Source organism: Egretta garzetta, unplaced genomic scaffold (genome assembly GCF_000687185.1).
Source record: "Egretta garzetta isolate BGI_Z169 unplaced genomic scaffold, ASM68718v1 scaffold430, whole genome shotgun sequence".
In the NCBI taxonomy this organism is placed as follows: domain Eukaryota; kingdom Metazoa; phylum Chordata; class Aves; order Pelecaniformes; family Ardeidae; genus Egretta; species Egretta garzetta.
In genome coordinates, this window is record NW_009258267.1 from 909,361 (window position 1) to 928,241 (window position 18,881).

Here is an 18,881-nt window from a genome sequence, read left to right on the forward strand (position 1 = left end):
TGGCGCTGCCTCCTGCAGCTGCCCTGAGAGGGCCTCGCCCTTGAGCCCCTTGAGCCCTGAAGGTGGCGGTGGTTTATGTGTGGTCTGGTTGTAGCAGCGGTGTCTCCCTCTCGCCGGCCCTTGTAGTGTGGAGCGAGGCTGTGGCTCTCCCCAGGGGCCTGAATGCGTTAGTTCCTCCCCACTGCTGCCTGAGAGTGCCGTGTGGCACCAGCCACCGCTGGGTCAGCCATGGTCAACACTGCTGGAGTTTTATTGCATGTTGTTCCCTGTTCTTTCTTCCAGTGCAGGAAGTAACGGGGTGTGTTAGCCTCAAGGATGCCACTGAGTTGTCTTCTTCATACCTGGATTGTCCTCCTTGTATTATAATTGGAAGTGAGAAGTATGGCTTTGCTCTTCAAATGAAGCAATTGAGACCTGAAAGTTCTGGAGAGTTTTGTTGCCCGCATGGTCCTGGTGCTGGGCCAAGCTCCCTCTCACACACTGGTGATGTCCTCAGAACGGTGGAAAGCTCTACTGATGGTCATTAACCTCCCCTGCATCTGCCCAAGGAGCTGACGAGACTCTTTTCACCTCTCACAGGTATTAGAAATGCTGGAGATTGGCCAGAGGCATTGAATCTGATGAGGAGGAAAACATGGACCCAATGGCCATTGAATTGGCATGGATACGTGTTTTGCAGTCTTCTAGGCTGTATAGGTTGACGGCTTCACACTCTTCTCATTGCCAGTGTTCATCGAGGAAGTGAGGAGGAAATGTGTTATTGCAGCAAGAGGACTGTCTGTTGGGACTGGATCATTTCTTAGTCAGCCAGTAGTACGAGAAGGTGCATTGTGTTAAGCTGGGCATTTCACATCATCTGGAAAATGAAGGACACTCTGGTATTTTGCACTAATTTAAATCGGGTGTAACACTTTTTGGCTGGAAGAGACAGTAGCTGCAGACTCCTCAGTATGTCAGTCAGTCTTGCTCAGACCCAGGTTTAATACAATATCCTACACCTGCTAACTTATCTTGTATGACCATTGAACTGATTTGAAGATTAAGTAAATTCTCTTTTTTTCTTTTTTTTTATGTCACAAAGGGAAAGTGGTGCTACCTACTTCTTGCATACAGTTGAAAGCTGACATGTGTGATGGAATGAACACTGAATTGGAGCTGGAAAGAAAAGAGGTTCCTCCAAGACTGCAGAAACGTTAGTTTGCAAGTGTAGATATTCCCAGTGATAGTATTGAATATGCAACATTTTGGTGATGGGTCTGGTGGTCTGGTCCAAAAATGACCACATTACGGGTCATAGCAGTAAACCCAAAATGGTAGGTTTCTAGCTTCCCATACAAGTAACCAAGTAAATAATCTTATTTGCCATTGTAAGCCTGAAACCTTTTATGTTTCTGATTTTTTACTGTACATGAAACCCATTCTGTTGCAAGCAGCAGAAGAGAAAATTTTCAGCTTTCCCATTTACGGCTTAAAGTAGTACCAGCAGAATCTGGCTGATTTGCATGTATTCCTCACCACCAAACTGCCTATAACACCAGTACTAATGAATGATGCAATACTAGAAACAACTGCACAAAGACCTATTTATTCTTCCCCAATCACTTAATTTATGTGCAGGAGCTAAAATAACTTCTGCTCTGGATAACTCTGTCAGTCCTATATTGCGCTATTTGTAATTATTCTCACTTAAGGGTAAACCACAATAGCCAAATTCATATTCACAGTCTGTCCTTGTTTTAGCTTGCTGTCTTGTTTCCTCCTTGCCTGGAGGGTTTTCTGAACTGAGCCCAGGCCAGGAAGGAAGGAGAAACACTGAGCATGAGTTTCTTGCTCATGCAGAAGGTTAGCACTTGGAGATGGTAGAGTAAGGGTTGTTTGTTTTGTTCTCATTGGGGTCAAGTGGAAAGGAGCATGTCCTTAGCTGTCCTACCCTGAGAGGACTTGCACTTAGGCCTCCAGGGCTCTTGTGCAAGGGTGGATTCCTTGCCTTTAATCACGGTTCACAGGCAGTTAATTGCTAAGCTTACACCTAAGAGACCAAGGAAGGAATTAGTAAGTAGAAGGAATGTCCACAAACAGCAGTGAATAAGGGAAGAGTTCTTTTTTTCTTGTTTGACAACAGTGAGAATATGATGACAGCTACTGAGCCAAGTGTGGCAGTGGCCTGTGGAAGAGGAAAAAAATGCTGGGCAAGATGAGATACAAAGCTGTGGTAGTCATCCTGTCTTTGAATTCTGACAGAAACTAGGCTGTGGTACACAGAGCTCATGGAAGAGACGAACTGGTGCCTGATGGTGACAGGAAAGAAAGAGATTGCACAGAGAAGACAGTCTTTTCAGATACCTGTTTTCTCCATGGACTTGTGGGGCAGACTGTGTGACAGTGAAAGAATGAGAATATAAGAGAGAGGAGGCTTACTATTGCGGGGGAAATATAGTCAAGGAAAGCATTTGCTGTACTGGAAAATACAAAGAAGAAACAAACAGATGAAGATGATGTGTGTATGGGGAAGGACAATGAATCCCATGAGGGGGGGAAAAAAAAACCAAGACAAAACCAACTAAAACAGTCCAAGGAATAAAAAAAGGGTGGAGATTGTGAGAACAAACAGAAAAAAGGATGGACGACTGGAAGGGGAAGGACATGAGTTTTACACCAGTACAAAGATGGAATTTCTTGTTAAGCGGAATTGACAGGCTTATTACTAGGGTGTGATAGAAATAAAGATTTAAGATAAGGGCTTGTGGCAGTAAAGATTCCTCATCATCAAAAAGTCCTTTGGGATTCAGACGCACACTTCCCCGCTCTCATACCCTTGCCACTTCCTTGACTGACTCGGTCTTTCCACAGTATGGTGTTTTCCTAGCTGCACACTTCGATTCTCATGTCTCAAACTTGTCATTAAGAGGAAGCATGTTCTATGGCTCTTCAGATACCCTGGTTGTATGTTTTGGGATGCTGGGCCTGGCTAGAAATGCATAAGAGAAAAAGGAGTCTTCATGATCTAAGCTCACCTGTTTATTTCCCTATCAGTTGTTTGAAATAACTTTAAAAATAAACAATTTATGTGGTGTCCCACTACTGTTTTTAAGAGGAAAATCAAGCAAATAGCAAGAGGAGTATCAGAGGTTAGGACAACAGGCATCAAGGAGAAAGGGTTGGAACAGTGATGAGAGTGTTGCTTAGACTGCATATAGCTGATAGTTGTGAGGACTATTAACTCTTCCGGGGAGAATGTCGTGTTAGCAAGAAACAACTGTGATGTTTGTGTATCATTGGAGCCCTGGCAACAAAATTAGATCTTTTGGGGATAACAGAAGATACGACAATAGAAATTAGGACAGGAACACACAAATATTAAAACACTAATGGTGTTTGGGAGGCAAAGGGGATTGATGGAGGGTGAGATTTGCAGTGTGATAGATATTCAAGAAACAAACAGTGATAGGAAAGATAAAGTAGAACTTGTTTGAGTCAGTGTTGGGGAAATGCAGCAGAGCACTACTGTTAAGAGAGCATGAACACATGCTAGAGATGTTTGGGTTCTCTGGAGAGAAATAGTTTTTGTAATATTATTAGGAAAAATACTACTTGGAGCAAAAGTACGTTGATAACTAAGGTTCTTAATTCAATGGTCAAACTCTGAGAATTAAGGGAAAGGTTGGTGATAGAAACTGCATCTAGGTGGTCGAGGATGTGCATGTGAAGAAAGCTTGGTATCTGTCAAGTCTGTCTGCAAAAAAGTATCTGGAATTCATATCTCAAACAAGAGGGACAGTCAGTCCCAGCTGGATAAATAGCCACTTCAAAAGGGTCACTGGGAACAATCAAAAGCTTGAAAGGAATGGAATAATGATTGCTTGAAAAATATTAAGAAAAGTAAGAATAAAGTGAGAATTGTCAGAAGCCCAGCTGAGTATCCTTACAAGGGAAATTAAAGTACGGGCTAATGAGAAAGAAGATAAGAAAACGAATGTTTCCACATTTGAGATGAAAGCAAAAAACCTATCACATACCCATCTGAAACATCAGAAGATCTTTATTCAGCCAGAAAATTCCCTTTAATGATGTAGGTACAAAAATATGAGCTGTAATAATGAAATGTGCTGATGACACAAAATAGTGAGATGCTTTCAATATGAGAAGGATCAAGACTAGGTGACCTCAAGAACCTAAATAATAGAATGGATTAATTTTAATAACATGACATGCAAGGAGACGGATAGCAGTACCTTCTGCTAGGGGGGGAACCTCATTAGTTGGAAGTGACAGTGGGTACAAAGTGCTCATTGTGTTAGTTGATGATGACCAAGTCATAGATATGATTCAGCTGCAAAAAAAGTTACTAAAATCACATGACATGCCAGGTCGGCTATTTCCATTAGATACTGCAGATAAAAACATTGGTTTCATCTCATCTGAAACAGTTTGTGCGATTCTGGTCAATATTATTCAGAAAAGATGAGATCGCACTGCAGGAGGTACAGAGAAGGACTCAAAGGATGATCAGTAAAATGGAGAATCTGTTTTATGAGAGGAGAATAAAAATGGTTCATTTAGCTTAGGGAAACAAAAGGTGAAAAGAACTATAATTTCAGTCTAGAAATGCTAAAAGTAAGCATCAGTTAGGACAAAAGCTTTTCGAGTTAAAGGGTGGTACGGTGTGAAGAAAAACTGGTGTTAACTGATTGCTGAATACATCAAAACAGACATAGCTATCATGTTAGACAATAAATAGTGTTATTTCTAAGGCACTTATGTGTTCCTTCACAACATTACAAAAGCAACTTCATGAAAACAGTAAAGTGACAGATTTGTGCAAGGGGATCTGATCATGAAAATTGATTGCAAACAAAACATGAGCTCCAAAAGGGGGAAGAAAATTAATCTCATATAGTCGCATCTTCCTTAATGATACTGCTGGCTTCTGTAAGGCTGAGGCTGTTTTCACCTGTATTCAAAATCACTGATGTAGGTCTATATACTTTCCAGTAATCAAAGTGGTCTAAATGTCTGTCAGCAAAAAAAACCCCAGCTGTGCAGAGTGTGGCCTGTAGGTTGTCTTCTGCATGAGCTGGGAAGAGGAAAGGAGAAAGTTTTTGCAACATCTATTTTCAGATTGCATGGAGAATCTTTCTATTCCAAAGAGAGCAAATTAATGATGAGGGAGGACAGCACATTTGAAAATACAGCCTGGGTCATGGCTTGAGCTGTTTTCTCAAAAGGAAATCTTAAAAAATAGTTTCAGAGCTATCTTAAAAGCAAGGGAGGGGTTATGTTCTCATTTTACATAATTTAATACAAACCACAATACTATTGCCTATAATTAACAGTGCCTTTCTACCTTTCCAACCGTCTATTCTGTTTATCATTTTCCTTTGTTCACTTCCCAGTGCACACTGCCTGAATCCTCAATAGTTTTATTCTCATTGAGAGAATCTAGCAGAGTTCTAGCTGTACTTTAAAAAATTATTAAAAGAAAGAGAGTCCTGGAGATCGGTATGTTTTCCAATAATTGCATTCTTTTCTTCATTCCTTTCCCCATTTAACATTTAAATTAGGAGGATTCTACAGAAGCACTTTTTTTGTTTTTAGTTTTGTGTCTAAGAACTGGATCTTTTTCATGAGCACAGAAAAAAGGGATTTGGCATCAGGATAGGGCAGTTCTTGTGGACAACTCGGGGAGGGTGGGGAGAGAATTTATTTAAAATAGCAACTGTGAATATACTGCTAAGAGGTAAAGGAAGAATTTGCTTGTAGCTGTGAGGTCAATTAAAAGAAGCTTTTGCTTTTTGTGTTGATTTGCATTCTGCATTCCTGACTCTCTGATTTAGCTATTTTGTAGTAAGTTTATTACTTAGTAGGGGCACTCAGCTCTTCACTTTAATAAAGCATAAAAATGCTTTTCAAGAGTATGTTTTAAAGCAACATATTTATTTTAAAAAACAATATTTCATTGAATTTTTCAGCAAATTAATACTGAAAACCTTTGATGTAATACAGATCCCAGTGTCAATAGAAGGAAAAAAAGATACAGCCTACAAAGAGCAGGAGGAGGAGGTAGAGGGATAGATTTTAAGCATGGGTAGTATAAATGCTCTGTAATCCCTTACCATTCTCTGACTGATGATGAACTACATGTACTGCCTGTTACAGCAATATTGATTGCAATCAGATGATAAAATCATTGCACAAAGAAAGAAACCACTGCAGTGAAAATGAAAAGATGGAAATGTAATGAATTCTTGATTCAAAAATGATTTCTTGGAATAAAATGAAAAACTCATTCTTACAGCTGAGAGTTAGTCATGGGAATAACAAAATGCTGAAAAAATGAAACCGTTTTAAAATAAAATTAATTTCAAAATATGTATTTATCTTCAACAGCCATCCCACACTTTTCATCAACATTCCTTATGCTGTATATTTTCCTCACTCACAGCTTTAGCTTTACTTACAATTAATCCACTGGTATTATAGTGATGGAGATTCTTGCTGGAATGCATTAACTTCCTCTGTTAAATCCCCCCTCAGGCAATCCACTTGAAAAATATTTCCTTTGTCTAGGACACACAGTTTAGTAGCTCTCTTCTTACAGTGAGATAGCATTTATTTTGCAGTGATTTATGCATACTATTCAAATACAAAAACTGCATTAAATTATGTTACATTCAAAGATCTGAGACATGCATTCCATTACTTAGGCACCATTGTGTAAGGAAAAAAATGTAGGTCTGATCCTGTTGCCATTCAAGCCAGTGCTTACAGAAGCTGAATCATTGTGATGTGGAGTTGCAATGATGCAGAGTTATTAGGAGTTGAGTAACTTTTGGCTTACAGTGACCAAACAGACCTTTCAAATTCACTGATGACCACATACACCTTTAGTATTTTTATTAATCACACAAACAAAGTTACTATGTGCTATTTCAAAAGAAGTAGGATCAGGACTTCCAGAGGGAAGATTTCACAGCCTCTGAAATAGCCTGTTTCAATGCTTTGCCATCCTAACTGTTTGAATGGATTCATAATACCCAACTTAAATCTCTGCTGCAAATTCATCTGATTTTTGTCCTTCCTCTAGTTGTCACTGTGGAACAATGGCCACCACATCTTTTATGACAGCTTCCTACATTTTGGAGTGCTGCTGTAATATTCCACCTTGATCTCTTCATTTCTCAGTTTACTGCTGTATTTCTAAGCCACATAAACCCAGTTCTTTCAGCTTTCCTTGCAGTTGGTATTTCCTAAACTCTTCTCGCTGTCGTACATCCCACCTGGTGGACTGCCATTATCTTTCTTGGAGTACAGTGACCAATGCTGAACTCAGGACTACACTTGCTGGGACTTTGCCAGAGCTGAGTTAAGTGAAGTAATTACTCTTTGTGTCATTTATTACATTGTTGAGTCTTCAGTTTGTGATCTTCCACATTGTTTTCTGCCTACACAGTCGTTCCCTATTCTAGATTTAACTTTCTACCCTCATTAGAATTCTCTTTCCAAGGCATTGTCTGGTTTGTATTTTGTCTGGTTGATTTTAGGCTGTGTCTTCAATTTTTGAGGCCCATTTTTAGTGTTATTTCCATCCTTCAAAGCACTTTGCCACTTTCCCCAACCTGGTGTCACCACCAAACTGTGGCAGCGCACCCATGTGCCATCACCCAGCCTGTTAATGGATGTGGGGAATAAAACTGGCCCCAGGACAAAGTCCTGTGGCTCTTCTCCAGACTGACAGCAAGCCATCAATTACTGTGCTTGGAGAACAACTTTTCAGATGTTGTGCACCTACTGGGTTGCTAATTACCTCTGGAATGCGCTGGCTTACTTAGGAAAATGCTGTGTGGGACAGTGTCAAAAGCTTGTCATTGTCAAGATGCATCATATCTGCTATTTGCACTTATTTGCTAGAGTAATTATCCTGTCAGAGAGGGAAATTAGCATCAATTGATATGATTCTTTTCATGACAAACCCATTTCAACTGTTTTTTAGTAATTATCATCATCTTCCAGGTATTTACAAATTCTTTATTTAATAATTTGTTCCATTTCAAGGGATAAAAGTTAGGTTGACAGGTATAAAATGCTTTAAGTCTTCTATCCTCTCTTTTAAAAATAAGTATTGCATTTATACTTTTCTAGGGTTTAAACCTTCCTTACTTGCTGTTATTTCTTGAAAATGATCACCAATGAGTCAAATGTTACTTCAGCTAGTTCTCTGAACATTCATGGTGAATTTTGTCACAGCCCACTAACTTAAACACCTCTAACTTTTTTTTTTCCCCCTGAGTATCATGTGATCAAGGGCTAGGCCCTCTAAGCTTGTACTTGACAACCTCGGTACCATTCTGCAGTGTGTGTGTGCTTAGTGCCAAAAAAAAATTTTGTAATCAGCAAAGCATGTGTGCTCACAGAATCATAGAATCGCTTAGGTTGGAAAAGACCTTTAAGATCATCAAGCCCAACCATTAACCTAACACTGCCATCCCACCACTAAGCCATGTCCCTAAGCACCTCGTCTACCCATCTTTTAAATACCTTCAGGGATGGGGATTCAACCACTTCCCTGGGCAGCCCATTGCAATGCTTGACAACCCCTGGTCAGCCAACATGTAAGTACATGATGAAATGCTTCTGAAATCACTGGGACTTGCTACATTAACAAAGTTAATGAGACTTCACACCAGTGGCTGTTCTGCAAACAACAACAGACCGCTCAGTCGGGGACCTGTTGTGATCCCCTGCCCTAAATTGTATTTGAATGTCTACTTGCTATTGGTAATTATCTCTCTGCATGCTGGGATAGAAGGAGAGAGCATGTTGTGGGGAAAGAGAGCAGAGGTGAGTATAGTCACCACTGGGTGTGAGTGGGTTGCATGTGGAGGTGTTAAACTAGGTTGTGCACCAGCCTAGCCGCCCAGAGAAGTGGTTGAGTTCCCATCCCTGGAGGTATTTAACAGACGGGTAGATGAGGTGCTTAGGGACATCGTTTAGTGGTGGACTTGGCAGTGTTAGGTTAACAGCTGGACTTAATGATCTTAAAGGTGTTTTCCAACCTAAACAATTCTATGATTCTAAGCACCAAGTCTTATCTTTGGCCTCGGGCAGATTGATCGGCTGAGCTCCATGCCAAACAAGGAAGCATGTCCAGAGGTGCCTAAGTGCTGGTCCCTGGTACTGGAGCAGTACAGTTGCATCAGGATATCTGTGACTCTGGTGACAAGTCTTCTTAGCTGAACTTAGTAATTCAGATGTGGCAGCACACTGCTGTGTCTCTGCTTCTTTTAGGACTGAGCTGGTGTGTTTGTAGGGGTCCATACCACACCGGTGGATGTCTTGGCACCATTCAGTGACTGCAGAATGCCTCTAGATCCTGCATTGATACCCTCCTTGGCCTTTTTTAACCTGCTTTCAGAACCTCAGTACCTGTAGTGATACTCTGAGAAAAGCTGTAGTGGTTGAAATAGGGAATAGATAGAGTAAATTTAGGCAGACTACTAAAAAGTGAGGAGTTGTTTTTTGGGGCTTGCTCTGAGCTTTATCTGGCCAAATGTAAGAACCTGAAGTGCAGCTGTAGATGTAGTGCATCTGAGCTAGTTGACTAGGTCCCCTTGTAACCAAGGAGAGTGGTCAGTTTATCTTGTCCTGAGATAGTTGTCAAAAATAGGTCTAAAAATACCTTTTTTCTCTTTTGATTTGAGGGAATCTAGACAGGCAGCTCAGGTGTCCATATGGCATTGCAGTTGCCTGTGTTTGATCAGACAAATCTCAGGCTTATTCAAGCAGATTTTGCAGAATATGTGTAGCCATACCCTCAAAGATACATACCAAATATGGTAAATAATGAAAGTATCAGTTCATATCCATGCCTGCCTTTTTTCTCATTTCTCTTCCCCACTCTTTCATCTGCATTCAATTTTATTTTGTTAGACTTTCATTTGCTAGACTGATGAATCACTTTCTCCGTGGTTAGTGCTTGCTCATTTCTCATTTGTAGATGGTACCGATTGCAACTTTCTATGTAGGATTTGGTTGAGTGGGAAGGGAAGCGTGTGCATGGGATCCAAACGTCTTCTTGCAAGCATTTGCTAGACCACCACCCAGATATCTTGTGACCCAGCAGTGGCGTGCAGACAGCAGGATGAGTAACTCTAAAGTAAACTGAATTAGGCACAGAGGACTCTCTTGTACACCCCAGGAAACTGAACCCATCACTCACTACATTCCCTGTCCTGCCTGTTTGCACAGAGCAATTCTGTAAGTTGTGCTCTGAGGACTACTGATCATATCTCTATGAGTCCTAGTTCACGATTTGCTTATTACAGCTTTTTAAAGCACACTACTATGGGTATAAGGGCTGAAAAAGTTCCCAAGGACATCTCTTCCTCTGTTTCACTGCACATTAAAGCAACATTGGTGGAAGAGTTAAAGCAGACAGCCAGGAAACTGTTAAAACACAAAGACATTGGCACTGAACTTTGCTTTTCCCTGTCAGAGTGAGCTGATTTCACACACACAACCCTTTAAACCAATAAATCAATGGCAAACTCGTGACCTTATTTGCTGCAATGAATCAGTTGTATTGCCATGTTCTGCAGCATATCAAACAGCAGCAAATCTGCTTGCACTGGCCAGCGTGCTCTGCCTGCTTCAGTGCTGCAGTGAAGCTCTGTTTAAAATAAAAAATGCATGTTTCAGCTTGATAAGGCATAGCAAACATTAACATTTGTTACCTAGTCACACTTCACTTGGTAGTATTTGGTACTTTGGTAGCAAAGTTGTGCTATGTCTTAATTTCCCATCTAACATTTAGATATGGCATTTTAAATGTTTAAAAAATACCAAAACAACTCTAAAGGTTCATTACCAGGAAAAATACAGTCAGTTAACAAATAGTGGCATTGAAATGCTTTTATTAGCTTGCTAGCCAAAAGCTCTGACTGCCTTCTTAGGGTAGTGTGTAGTGCACTCCTGAAAAAGATATCAACATCCTGAAGTTGGAGCTGAGGGTTTGCTTGCAGGATCTTGTGTGGCACTTACCAGCATAGTTTTTCACCAGTCTGTGAGTATCTGCCTGTACCAAAGACTCTCAAAGCTGAAGGACCTCAATTCGTATTTCTGTGAAATCGAAACAAATACTGTTAAAGCATTTTGTGTTGGGCTGTGGGCTTCTCTACTCCTATCAGGCTCTGGGTCTCTGTGAAGTTATCCCTACCTGGAAATAGCTCTGTGAAAGTGATTATATTTCTGAAACTCTGCTTACTGTCATCACAGCAGCCTCACTTGCAACACCATCCTTTAAAAGGGTGCAGTGCATTCCCTTCTTAGTATCAAGCAAGCAGAGTGTTGGTGTGTAATAGTTATACAGTCTAGGAGCCCTTGCCATGGGTAAAAATAGTTTGAATAAAAGGATAGCCTTTGCTTCAGAGAATTTTCAAGCTGAATACCAAATTAGACAAGAGATGACAAATGGGCACAGACAAAGGGAAAGAATCTAGGAGGCAGTTAACAGAGAAGACCAACTCTCACCTTCCTCCCCTTCTAACCTCCTGGATGGGCTGTAGGAAGTTACAGAGAACTTTGGAAACAGTGTGGACCTCAGATTGCCTAAGTGTGAAAAAAAAAAGCATGATTGTATCTACCTCTGGCATATTAGCCATAACATGAAAGATGCTTTAGGCTGGATTCATCTGGTCAAGTGCGAATACCTTAAAAATTGGATATGACTATCTAAGCCAGTTTTCTTGACCCGTCTATAATCAGTGGAGAGAAACAAGCAACTGTAGGGCATCACCCATTTCATTCTAAGGAGAATGGTAAAATAGATTAGATGAACATCACCCTGAAAATGCTTGTGTCTTCCCATTGACTGTAGAGGTAGCCAGAGCAACCAGCTTGGACGTTGGCCACCTGTACCACAGATGTCTAAAGCTGAGGGAAATTGAATCCCACTGTGGTATCGTTTTTCCTTCTGTGCACTTGTGCAAGGGTAAAATATCAAAAACCTATACTTCTTGACAGCTTATTATTGAAGTGCACACAGAAGTTTGCATGAACAAAATAATTCCTGAGCGATGAAGCAGGGAGTGATCTGAAGCATTGCCCACTGTGTTTCTCCTATCTAGAAAAAGGACACATGTACCATCTAGATCATTTGAACTAGGAGATTTTATTTACTCCTTTCTCAGCTCTTTCCTTTTATAATCTAAGCTTAGCTTAAGAAATAGCCTGGACCACAAAATGGTATAAAATAGCATCTTTTACATTTTTACTGGTTTTCAGACCTCCTTCCCTGTCCTCTCCCTCCCTCCAGATTTACAGCTTAGACCTTTATGGTCTACTTAGATAGACATTTAGCTTAATTTGAGACATTACTATGATTCATTGCTGGCCCTCTGAGGACAGCTGTGTAAAATTGCTGGCAGCAAATGGCTACGATTCTGCCTCTTGGGAGTGGCTACACTTCAACGACATGGGAAATCAACTCTCGGTATCCGGCCTTCAAAGTACCATAAGGTCTGTATTGAAGTGTTACTATGTAAATGTAAACCCTTTTTATGTCTGAAAGGTAACTATATGGAGGTGGGCAATACTGCTCTGCTTTGCTTTTCAATACGGCATTACTTATACCACACTAGCCCATTTTCCCTGTGCTGAGTCACACTGATAACCAAATACCATGTATAATCCCCTGCATTTGTTGCTCTGAAAGTCTCTCACAAATACAGAAAGCATGCTATGCACGGTTCCTTCAGAGGGGCAGGTGAAGGCATTGCTCAGATGTGGGATCAGAAGAGACCGCTGTGAGTGTGGGAACTGACCCCACGTAGACATAGAACCTCGTCTGGAAATTTTGGTGAAGCTCAGAACATCAGTTTGAGATCTGATGTCTTCAGAAAAATGCCCAGGTGGATGGAACAGGAGGAGTTTGGGGGGGATGACTTTGCTCCTCCAAACCCCGTACGAGATGGTGAGTTCTCCGGGGCAGGGGACTATCTCTGCTTGGGCTTGGTGTGGGTTTCTTAGGTGCTGCTGCAATACCATAAATACAGTGAATTTTTTATTCAGCTGAATGACCAGGCAGCCAGGTTCCTCTGTGCAGTGACAGTAGAGAAGGTAACAGCAACCCAGTAACCAGCCTCTTGGTAATGTGATAGAAATTCTTCAGAATCCCTTTTCCAGCTACATTTCCGTCAGTGCGTTTTTTTATTATCAGCACTGTAAGCTACTTCTTGCTTGCTGCGATTTGATCAGAATTTGATGAACTTAAGTGTTTTTTCTGCTTTCATTTGTAAAAAGCAAGCAATAAAGTTCTATGAAATGTGAAAGCAATTCATAATAGAAATCTCTGCTAATAGAAGAGGTGATAGAGCGAGCATATGAAAGTGTTCAGATTTGGGGCTAGAGAAAGATAATAGCTGATTGTCTGAACAATTATTTCTGTATTAGATAATGAGAGTTGCTGAAATTGCTAGTTGTATAAATGAGACATCCTGCATTATTGAGCAAGCTTCTTTGTTTTAGCTGCACTCAAAGTATACGTTTCACTTTTACATGGCTATTTATCAGATCTAAACCTGACATGCAGTGATCCATTCGTATGGTAATTATTTTTTAGCATGAAAAAAGCTAAATACTGAAATATGTTTAAAGTAAGGCTGTGTTATCTATGTCTCATGCTCTACCCTTATGGTGCAAGAACATATTCACTGACATAATTGGTTTGATTAGTAGTCTATCTAGTCTAGTGTTTTACCTCTGTCTGATAATAAGCACTTAGTGTTTCGGGCGTCTAACAAACCTGGTTACTTCAACTGAGCAACATTATACGTAACATGAATAGTCCTTCCTGACCTTGTGAGCTGGTTTAGTCATCATATGAGTTGTAGTTACTTTTATTAATTAGAAGTAGGAAAAAACAATATTGAAATACAATCTCTAAAGCACTTGAGGTCAAACCTACACATTAATGACATCTTGTTTGCTGTTCCACAATGCTGTGACAGTTGTAATATTACCTATTCTAATTTTGCTCAAAGGAATTGGATTTCAAATAAACTTATTCCAAAAAGAAGCATGAAAACAGAGCTAAACAGAAGCCATCATCCTATCAGTACCACAAGTTGCCTAATAACATGCCACGATTAAACATTTTGACCTTGACAAGTTACAGTAAAAAAGGGGGAAAAGTATATGTATTCCTTGTAATCTTACTATTTTTCTTCAGAGGCACAATTTTCACTTAGCTTTGGTGAAATAATGATCATTGCACATATTTCTAAAGTGCCATCATCTGTAATTCCTTTAAAAAACAAAAAAAAAAGGTATGTATACGTGAACCCTCTTTACACTCTGATTTTAGAATAGGAGAAGCTTTGCAGTCAATTATTTATGTGCAATGAGTACTGAAAGCCTTATTATCTCAGAATAATCAATGTTTGGCTGAAGCTTGAGAACACTAATAGCTAATCCTAAAAGTCCTGATCCAGTGTCATTTGAAATAATTGCAGAACTCCTATTGATTTTAAGCGAAGGAGAATGAGGCCAGAAAGTATTGCTTTGAGAGAGAATTTTAGATAACCAGTTGAAAACACCTGTAAAAGAACAGAAAACTTGACTTTCACTCTCCGCATAATACGGTGTGAAATATCTTGGGAGACAGGAGCTCTTTATTTCAGAATGGACAATTTTCCATTGTCCTGAGGAGCCTTGTTTCAGCGTGTATCTACTGAGCTGGTGGGACTGTCCCTCAGAATAGACAGATGGCAACTGGAAAAGTTACCAGCAAACTGGGAAGGAGTTTGGAAACTTGGTAAAATATTGAAATACCTGCATATCTTTTTGCTTAACACTGAAGTTGCTTCTTTTTCCCTTGAATCCCCGGCAAATCCTGCTCTCAGTCAGTCTGGTGGGACCTTTTGCTGTTATCTCTCTTCAGCAACTCTGATAATTTGCCTGTGTCAGCGCAGAGCAGCTTGTGGTATGTGGGAGCCTCTCTCCTCCTGGGACGTTTGGAAGATAACAGGAGAAATGAGGGAAGTGACACCCAAATTGCACGAGATAGTACCAGTGTTTTGGGATGCCTTCTGGTGCAGGGCCTGGTGCAGGCTTGGACTTGTGGGTGCTGTGTCAGCTTGTAGGGCAGGGCTGGAGAAAGAAGCCAAGGAGGTATTTGGAGATCGCAAGGGCAAAGGGGAGTTTCTGGCGTTTAGTGAACATGGGTGACACCTTCCTTTCTCAGAGCGGGGGCTGCTGTTGTCTGAGTTTGCATGAATGATGAAGGGTGGCTTTTGGCTGCATTTGCAGGAAGTTCTGAAACATGATTTAGTTATTATTAAAAAAAAAAAAATCCTCCAGAACTCAACCTGCTTGTCCAATCAAGCCAAAAATGCTATCAGAACTTCATTTTAAAGGTTGTTTCTTCTCATTTGCTTATCTACAAAGAATAGGAAAATCAAGAAAGAAGGCAGGAATGATTCTGAAGAATGCAGCAGTGGTAAAAAAAAAAAAGTAGGTGTGCTCTGTACTGTCCTTTCTGCTGGTATATAGTATAGAAAACCTTATATTACTCTTAATAAAAGTAGGTAAATTCTGTTCAATAGTGCTAATCTGTGATCCCACTTGTGTGTGTGTGGCCTGTTTATTGATAAAGTGGAGTTGCTATTATTTTTGAATAAATTAATTTATTTTCTGAAGCAAGGGAGCCCTTTCCCATTCTTTTACTGGCAGTGCTGGGGGATGCCCTGCAACTCTGCTGAGCAGCAAAGTAGCAAAGCTTTCCTCTAGCGAGGAAGAGGCAGCATCAGGAAGCAGCCTGTAGATAAGCAGATATCGCTAAGTAGGGAAATAGGACAGATACCCTGAGACAGCATCTGGCAGAGCAAGGGAAGAGACACGAACCCTCCTTTCCAGAGAAAGCCAGAGAAGGAGCTGCAGGGACCTAGCTCCTAGAAAAGACTCAAAAGTTCTGAAACTCCATAATACTTAGGTGCTGAGCTCGCACTGATTTCAGTCTTAACAAAAGCTATATTTAGTTTAACTTATGCTCCTTAACAAAGTCCAGTCCAATGTACGAACGCACTGGCGTCAAAGAAACTTGAAAATTTTAGCAGTTTGTTGTCTTTTTCCACCTCAGAATGACTTTCTGCTCCGACAAATAGAAGACAAAATACTGATCTTGGAAAAGCGTATTCAATGGTCCCGTTTGGCATATATATTTACCTATCTTTTCATCCATATACTTATATAGACCATAAAATCATAATACCACAGTGTGGCAAAAAAACCTGTAAGAGTATTGCTAAGTGATTTAAGAATACCCGTTTAACAAACTCGAGAGTTTTTTTTCCCCCTCTAAAACAGTGAGACACATTCTCTCATTTCTCATTCAGTCACACATTAAGACAGATTTGACCAAGTATTTTTAGTTGGAGATTTGGAGCGGCTAAAGTAAGAAATCCTCTTAATAAAAATAGGAGCTTTTTTTAAACTATCTTTTATACCAGTGTAATTCCATTGACTCCACAAGATTTATTCCTAATACATTCTGATAGGAAAAGAGTACCAGGTTGTGGGCACTTTTATTTTTCTTTCATGCTGTGGGGGTAACATTGCCATTGTGCTTGAGTCCTTCTAATGAAAGAAATATTTAGCATTTCCTTTTTGCTAGTTGATGACATGCTACAATATTTAGGTAAGTAAGTACCACATATGAGCGTACAATACAATCAATCATCACTTGTTTTCTTGATGATGAAGATAGTTTGCTGTTTTTTGTGAAGCATCACAGATCATCCTGGGTCTCCCATAGGACTGCAAGCTGGGGTGAGTACGAAATGGGCAGGACAGAGCCAAGTCAGAGGCACTCTATAAACCACAGCAATTTTCATCCATTTTGCTTTGAATGACAAGAAATATTAAGGCTCTGTCTTCCAGGGGAATATTTCTCAGTAAACTATGTTTACCAATAGCTTTCAAATTTCAACCCTATGCTTTTGTTATTAAATGAAGCAAGATTGTAGGGAGAGAGACTTTTTTTATTTATCTTTTATTAGACAAGCTCATATTGTTGGATAAAAACCAGACAGGCTTCCAGGTACAGAAATCCATCTTCACTTTTGAAACAGAAGCCAATTTCAAGCCAAGTGTAGGCTGGGGACAATTGTTTTGAGTTTAACTTTGTTATAGTGATCAGTTGAACAAATAGAAGAGAAAAAGGTGTCTGACATCTTGAACAGATGAGGATGTTAGCGAAGGCAGAGGTGATAAGGTTGCAATGTATGTGTCTGAAATATCTGTCAGAGTCCGGGGGGTGCTGCTGTTATTAAAAAGAGAGTCGAGGCAAGGGACAAGAAAACTGAATGGCAGAAATCTGGACAGGTGCAATTCACCAAATCCAGCTATACAATAAACATTTTGGAGAAGACTGAATGAATCAACAAAGTCTCATTTTCATAGGAACACAAGAAGCTATAGGGGTGTGCTTCAATATCACATCTCCAGCAGTGAGTGATAAAAAGTAGGTGTGTAAAAAGTAATTTTTAAGCCTTTGGATGTTTAGGAGTTTCTTAAAGCTATAAAGTATTTGTCAGTCTCTAAGGGTAGGAGAGTGAGCAGTCCAAGATAGTTACCCTGGGCTCTCAATGGTGAAAAATAGATGCACTGGAAAAATGACTTAATCTTGTCTCAAAATAGGTATCGAGGGCTATTTCTCTCCTTTGACTATAAAGGCAGCCTAGAGCGAGTAACTCAGGTTTAGGCAGTTAACTTCTGAAGTGAACTTCTGACATCTGAAGTGAATCTCCCTCAAGTCTCCAGGACTTGAAAACTCAGTAGTGCTGCAGGAATGGCCTTGAGCACCGACCCAGGACCCCCAGGACCACCTGCATTGCCAGGGGCTGTTCCCAGTAGGTGTTCGGATCTGCGCCTCCCCTTTGGGAAGGGGAAAGGAAGACTTGAGTGGACGCAAGACCCACTGTGCTGCTTGGCCTCCGAGACGGAAGGCAGAGCGGGACCTGTCTTATTTAGCCAGCATCGACACAGACTCTGTTATTTGAAATCGAGGACTTACAAGTTCCTAAGCCTTAAAAATCTGCACCCTGGTGCAATTTTCTGAAGTGTCTCTGTTGCATTAGCTTTACTCTAAAACCAAGATGAGATCTTGCCAGAAATCTTATCTTTGTAAAGGTAATCCTTCTATATTTATCCATGCATTCATTCTCTGAGCATTAAATTCAAATGGAGATTATTCTTTTAAATGTTTGTATGGGTCTCTCTTACTCTTTATTTCTTCATTCTTTGCTAAAACAATGCCATTGCTGTAGAAATGGTTTATGGGTTTTTTTTTGTTAAATATTATTCTCCAGCTTAATAAGAAGTGTTAGGAAACCTTAGTAACTCTTCCTTTTTTAAAATGAGATTCTATTCACTGGAAACTGCAGCAAATGACTGGATACTCGATATTTGAGTTCCCCAGGAAACTCATACAGCACTGAGTTTGTGCTTTCAGGCTGACCTTTCTTTCATTATGTAAGAAAAAAAAATAATCTTTATGAAAGTCAAGTCGAAGATACGATCAGGATGGTGGGCTGGTAATTACATAAAGTAATGTTCAGTCATTAGATAAAATGTACAGTTGATCCTATGGCTTAGATGTGGGCGAGGAATATGATCTAGCTTTACTGGTATAAAAGAAAGATGCAACTTTTTCATACATCAGTTTTGGGAACGTACATCCAAGCGTCAAGGACAGCTCACCTTCAAGCATCACCCTGCAGTTTCTCAGCTGACTGATTTATTCTTGTTGAACAAGGAAGGTAATATATTTTTAAATTTTTGTTAGTGCTAAAGAGGAACAATTACATATTTTTTGACATTCTCTTTCC